The 7,080-nt window shown below is 36.2% G+C and overlaps 1 pseudogene; it reads left to right on the top strand.

The window, feature by feature from the left end:
• The first annotated feature begins 536 nt into the window (after positions 1–536).
• On the top strand, positions 537–5,616 carry LOC139195187 (7-deoxyloganetic acid glucosyltransferase-like; annotated as a pseudogene).
• The last annotated feature ends 1,464 nt before the right edge of the window (positions 5,617–7,080 follow it).

Genomic DNA, 7,080 nt, shown 5'->3' with positions numbered 1-7,080 from the left:
ATGGATACCAGCATGGCAAAGCAGTTGTTCGAAGTTTAGCATTGGGGTGACGCGACCTAGTGCTGGGAGCGGTAACAAGAGTGTGTGTTTGCTCCATCTTCTTCATTGTATCTCGATCTTGGTGGATGGGATATATAGTTTTCTTCTGCAAGGATTGATCAGATGCTTGGCTTTTTATACGATAAAAAAGGTTGTCACGTTAATTATAAACCTTAGATTGTGTTATTATTGTCATCACCTTTGGGAAAAGCAGTGCATTAATATTAATAATAGTAACACAATGCCAGATTTACTTTACTCACCAAATCTGTATGCATTGACTTCGTGATTTTGTAAAAATATACCTTATTTATTTGTCAATCCTTCTCACGCCCACATATTTCTGCCTTTTTATAAAAAAATAAATGTTAAAGATCGACAATTGTGACATACTTACCGTTACTCTTTTATTGGCGACCCCACTATATATATGATTGCCAATCCTTTCTCGAGTTATAATTGAGAAGTCATTCCAACCTCATATGTGTATACATATAGACACAGTCACACAGTGCATGTACGGATGCAGATGGAGATGGAGCGATCTGAATCTGCAGCACACGTATTATTGTTGCCGTTCCCAGCACAAGGCCACATCACTCCGATGCTGAGCTTTGCGCAGCTGCTATGCCACGCTGGCATCCATGTCACCTTCCTCAATACAGAACACAACCACCGTCTCCTCACCCAACGCCATGCCCTCTCCGCCCGCTTCCCAACCCTCCACTTCGAGTCTCTACCCGATGGCCTTCCACCAGACTGCCCCCGCTCCATTCCCCCCTTAATCGACATGGTCTCGTCGCTCAGGTCCGTAACCAAGCCACTTCTGGGTGATCTGCTCATAACCCTAACCAAAAAGGACGAAGAGTCGTAGGGCTCCACCACCACTCGCCGTCCTCCTTTGAGTTGCGTCATAATGGATGAGATTATGTGTTTCGCAATTGATGTGGCAGAGAAGGTCGGCGTTCCCGTCATGGCTATCACCATCATCAGCGGTTGTGGCTTCTGGTCTTACTCCTGCATTCCAAATCTCATCCAACAAGGCCACCTCCCCTTCACAGGTCACACACCCTCATTCTTCTCTCGTTTCTTTTCCAAATTTCTTTTTACTTCAATTAAATTTTAAGAAAATTAATTTTTAATCCTTGTATTAGTTTTTGAATAAAACCTTGTTTAAAATTAAAAATTCATTTTAATCCTTGGCATTTAATTGTAATAATAATTATTGAGTTTCTTGTTTGTAGGTTATATATTGATTCCCATAAATAATAAAAATGTTATTTATCATTGTTCCCACAATAAGAAAAGTCATATATTATCATATATTTTTCATTGTGCATGAATTTCTCCATATATATGTACATGCATATTACGTACATATGTATGTTTAGATACTATAGTTACGTACCGACACATTTGTATAGATACATTCATACCGAAACTTACGTACTGATACTTCTGTACCTATTAGTAAAATAAGGTACCTAAAACTATGCACCGATACATTCGTACCGAAACTTATGTACCAATATTTCCGTACCTATGAATAAAATAAGGTACCGAAAGTTATGCATAAATTGCTTTTGTTTTGTTGTTGAATTTTTTAAATAATAATAATTTGAATTTTGAATGAATTTGTATCTATTAATATAATTGAAGCACAAAAAATTAAAAACATTAATTATGAATAGGTAAAGAATTTTGAATGGTAAGTTTATAAATAATAGGGGCATTTTGATACAGGCGCCTCGTTTTTTAATTTTTTAGACGAAACATACACTCCTTTTGAAAATTTGATCAAACATTTTCCTAAAATTTTGGTTATTAATTTCAGTTCCTATTATCCCTATTATCACTATATTTATGCATTTATTATCCATCTCCTGGGCATTTCGTTTTTTTTCTTCCTATTATCCCTATATTTATGCATTTATTATCCATCTCTATGCATTTTTTATTGTTTTTTTATAATATTTACTTCTTCTTTTTTTTGTGAATATAGTAGAATATTTATAAAAAAAATTGTCAAATTTTATTATTTAGAAGACCCAACACATAGTAAAGATTTGTTTGATTATATACCTACGTCTAGTTACCTATAATATGGACACATTTAGTTTTATAGTGGATTTGATTTTTTGTATTTCTTGGTACATTTGGAATGTAAATGTACCAAAAGGGTTATCTGATAGAGGCATTTGGTTTTGTGGTACATTTGAGATTTTGTTCATTTGGTCTTTTGGTACAATAGGAATCTAAACGTACCAACAGGATTACCTAACAATGGACACATTTGGTTTTATGGTACATTTGAAATTTTGGTACATTTGGTTTCTCTGTATATTTGAAATCTAAACGTACCAAAAAGGTTATATAACAATGGGTACATTTGGTTTTATGGTACATTTGAATTTTTGGTTTTATGTGCTATAATTACTTAAATATGGTAAGTTTTAAAAATAAGGACTTATAGTAGATTTTAAAAACCATTCAGGTTAAAATCTAAAAACAATCTTATTAAAGCCCTAAAATCTAAAAACCCCTTAAATTTTTGCTGGAGTTGGACATCGTGATGCCACGTGTCAAAACGATAAGACCATCTCCAACCCTTGGGTTAAAAGCTAAATTTTTTTTTTGGATAAAAATATAGAAGGTTAAATTTTTAGTCCGACATCATTAAAGAATGAGTTTAGGATTCTTAAAGTAACTTTTAAAAAAAATAATTATGTAGACTACCCTAATTTAATTTTATGAACATTTTAACCTCAAAATATTTAGATTCCGATAAATATTGAAAAATTACTAAGCTGACACCATGAAACTCGTGGAACACTGAAAAAAAAATATGAAACACATACAACAGATTCTTTTAATTACTTTAGCTATTGAATTTAAATTTGGACCATTAGATTTTTTTTTTACTGTTGGATTTGTTCATATTAGATCTTAGCCGTTGGATTAAATGAATTTATAAATATAAATTAAAAAAAAATACACATATATGATGAGCCAATCCCACTAACCCAGGAGAATCTTGGCCTAAATTTGCCCCAGAAATGAGTTATGGGTTAAAACTCATATTTTTCCCAAAGGTTGGAGCAAGTTGGGGTCAATTTAAAACATAAAATTTGAGTTTTACTCCAAAGGTTGGAGTAGGTCTAAGGGTTTTAAGGGTACGTAACCCTAAAAAAAATCAGCATCGATAATGATATATATGTAGTGCTAGCTACATGTCTACAATAATGAGCAATGTTACACTTATTATATTTTGTATACCACATTCGTATCACCTTTCTAATAGAGATAGAGCTCATTAACATGTAAGTATCATCTCTATCAGAAAAGTAGTACAAATAGAAGATGTTTAGAGTAGCAGTTTTGATATCATATGACATGATTATTATTCATTTAGTGGGATGAAGAGTTCAAACCTCTTTTAGAATAGTCGTTAATCAAAATATAAAGTACTATATTGCTGCTTGACGACAAAATCTTGCAATTCTTTGTTCTTTATTTTTACGATATGTCAATTGAGAGTTGGGCAAGTGAGAATCAAAGAGTGGCTACTAAAATTAGGAAGACAAATTGTGTATTTCACTTGCTTCATTTCGTCAAAGATTAAAATTTGATGATTTGTCTCATTAACAAAATAAAGAAAATATATGTCGTGTCTTGCGATATTTATAAACATTTACATTCATCAAATGGAATGAGGATCTTCTTTGGATTCTCTTTGTGAGGATTTCGAGGATTCATAAATCATGTCTGTTTATCGTACATCGTGTCGTCAAAAATTATTTTAAATTTTTTTATTTAAAATTGAATACAAATAGTAACTGACGAAAACTGACCGTACGATGTACGATGAATGGACACGATTTATGGATCCCTAGGATCCTCACAAAAAGGATCCGAAGAGGATCCTTGTTCCATCAAATGAACTTATTTTGTTGTGACTAGTAGCATTTTTTATAGGGAACTTTAACGAAAAGCTCCCGGTACTATTCACTTTAACGAAAAACCACATTTTTATACTAAAAAATCAATCCTGGTACTATTCACTTTACCATTTATTTTGTCCTTATCTTTAAAACTCAAAGTTTTCAAGTCATTTTCATTAGTTTTTTTTATTTTTTTTATATGGAGGCAGATTGTTTGCCCTCCCAATACCATACCCTTCACATCTCCTCATTTTTGTGCGGTCACGGTTAAGATACTTCAATATTTTATATTTCTATTATTTTTTATCTTATCATCTCAATAAAAAAAACCAATATAAAATATTGACATGATTTAACCGTGATTGCACAACACAGAAAGAAATGGAAAGAGTATACTAAAAGGAGGGCAGACAATCTACCTCCTTACTCCTTTTTATACCGAGAATATAAATAGGTCTCACATATACCGGTATACGTGGTACAATTCTTCCTGGCAATTTTATTTTATTTTATTTTTTCAAATGAAGTCTATTTCATATTTTTACTAGCGTGAGTAGTCATGCAAAATGTACTTCTAAGTTCTAACTTTGAAACAGATAAAGATATGGATAAGCAGAGTAGAGATATTCCCGGGATGGAAGGCCTTTTACGGCGTCGAGACCTACCAGGCTTTTGCAGATTTTCAATTGACCACCCAGTTACTAAAATTTTAATGGAAGAGACCAAAGCTATTACTCGTGCTTCTGTTTTAATAATCAATACCTTCGACGGCCTCGAAGCCTCAATTCTCTCGCACATAGCCACACTTTTCCCCCAAGTTTACGCAATAGGTCCCGTCCACGCTCTTGTCAAATCTCGCGTTGGCGATGGCCTGTCATCCTCTGCCTCTTTGCGCCAAGAGGACCGTCGTTGCACGGCGTGGCTGGACTCCAAACAAGTGGGATCTGTTATATATGTTAGCTTTGGCAGCTTGGTGAAGCTGACACATGACCAATTGTTTGAATTTTGGCACGGCTTGGTCAGTTGCGGGAAACAATTTCTATGGGTGGTGCGGTCAGATATGATTTCGGGGAAGAAATGAGAACACGTGATTCCAACGGAGCTGAAGATGGGTACCAAAGAGAGGGGTCTTATAGTGGAGTGGGCCCCCCAAGAAGAGGTCCTGGCTCACAAAGCTGTTGGAGGGTTTTTAACCCAATGCGGGTGGAACTCGATCCTTGAGGGCATTTGGGCGGGAGTGCCGATGCTTTGTTGGCCTCGGCTGGCGGAGCAGCTGGTGACTAGTAGATGGATTGGTGAGGTTTGGAGGATTGGAATTGATATGAAGGACACATGTGAGAGATCCATGGTGGAGAAGATGATAAGGAGATTGATGGAAGAAGGTGATGAAAGAGAGCAAATTTTGAGGTCGGTGGAAAGATTTTCTAAGTTAGCTAGGGGTGCTGTTGTTGAATATATCATTCCAGCTCAGCAATAGTTAGTTAGGTTGTTATCAAATTAGTTAGTTAAATAGCTTAGACTGCAAGCTAGTCATGATGGCTATATAAATTGTATTCTCAGAGTTGTAAAAATCAATTCAGTATCAATGTAACCAATTACTGTCTCTCTCTCTTATTCCCTTTTCTCTCTTCTTCTTCGGTACATTCTCTTTCTGCAACTCTTCATTTCTGTTAACATGGTATCAAGAGCCAACCGATTCTTGGTTCTCATTTCCGCTGTGCAAATCTTCTCGATCAGTTGAAGCTTGATGATGGTTGCAAATTCTCAGTGTTTTCTGCTCAAAGGGTCGAGGGTTTCTTTCATATCAGGTTCTTTGTTTCTGTTTTCGCAGTGCACACCATCTGTTTGTGTTAATGTCTTAGTGAAGATTTTTCTGTGCATCTTGTAAGTATCAAGGCCGATAGCCGTATACTTACTTTTTCAAGGCCGATAGCCATTGTTAGATCAAGATTTATTGTGTTAATCCCCACCGCCCTCCGCCAACGGCACAACCACAGCTGGGTTTCCCGGAACTTCCTGGTTTGAAGAAGCGAGTTTTCGTACAAGCTTGGATGTTCGAATGCGTTTTCTGGGTTTTCAAGATTCAAGTTCTCAGGTTTTGTTTTCGATTACTGGTTTTCTTTCCAGCATATCAACTGTTTGTGATAATGTCTCAGTGAGAATTTTCTTGGTAATTTCGGAAGTGTCAAGGCCGATAGCCGTCGCGTCCATTGTGGCTGCATTGAATAGTCTTATTGCTTCACGAACATGCTTCTCAGTAGCTTCGTGGCGCAGTTGCATTTTTGCAAGGGCCTCACTCAACCTCACTATAGCTTCAAGCTGCCTTACGGTGATTGGCACTGCTGCGGCCTTCCCTGTTTCATTCGCTAGCTGTCTCATGTCCTGTCTGATTTTCACGTAATTACTCTGCAGCTCTCTCGATGCAGTTTCTGATAAGCGGGGGTGACATTCAGTTCGACAATATTGTATGTACCTCTTCAGCCAGTTCTCTTCTTTAGAAACTACTCTACCGTCACCCAGTGTTGCACCAGCAGACGCATGAACCTTTATGATATGACTCGCTATAGTCTTATCCTAACTGTACATTTTGATATCTTTAACAATGAAGATCAAGTCAAGTCTCGAAAGAATTGTCTTACTAAATCGCTGGAATTGGAAAGGCTTGTAGGGACAGGAGGTCTTGAGAATTGTTGATTGTATTTTCCTAAGGCCGATTGCAGGGATTTTATGTTGTCTAAAAGGTTGTCTGTTATTGGGTTTTCTGTGATATTGTATCTTGCAACTCCATTAAGGCCGATTGCCGGAGTGCAGTTCTTGTTCCCTTTCTTCATTGAAGGCCGATTGCCGAAGAGGGTTGTGGTTCTTGATTTTTGTGATTGTACACCAAGAAGGATTTCATTATTCTGCATTTCTCAAGCACTCGTACAATCTCAAACTGGACATCCCAGTTGAGATTGAGGGGGGATGTTGAATATATCATTCCAGCTCAGCAATAGTTAGTTAGGTTGTTATCAAATTAGTTAGTTAAATAGCTTAGGCTGCAAGCTAGTCATGATGGCTATATAAATTGTATTCTCAGAGTTGTAAAAATCAATTCAGT

The sequence above is a fragment of the Malus domestica genome, chromosome 04, assembly GCF_042453785.1.
Source record: "Malus domestica chromosome 04, GDT2T_hap1".
Classification (NCBI taxonomy): domain Eukaryota; kingdom Viridiplantae; phylum Streptophyta; class Magnoliopsida; order Rosales; family Rosaceae; genus Malus; species Malus domestica.
This window is presented reverse-complemented; position numbering and strand designations above follow the sequence as displayed.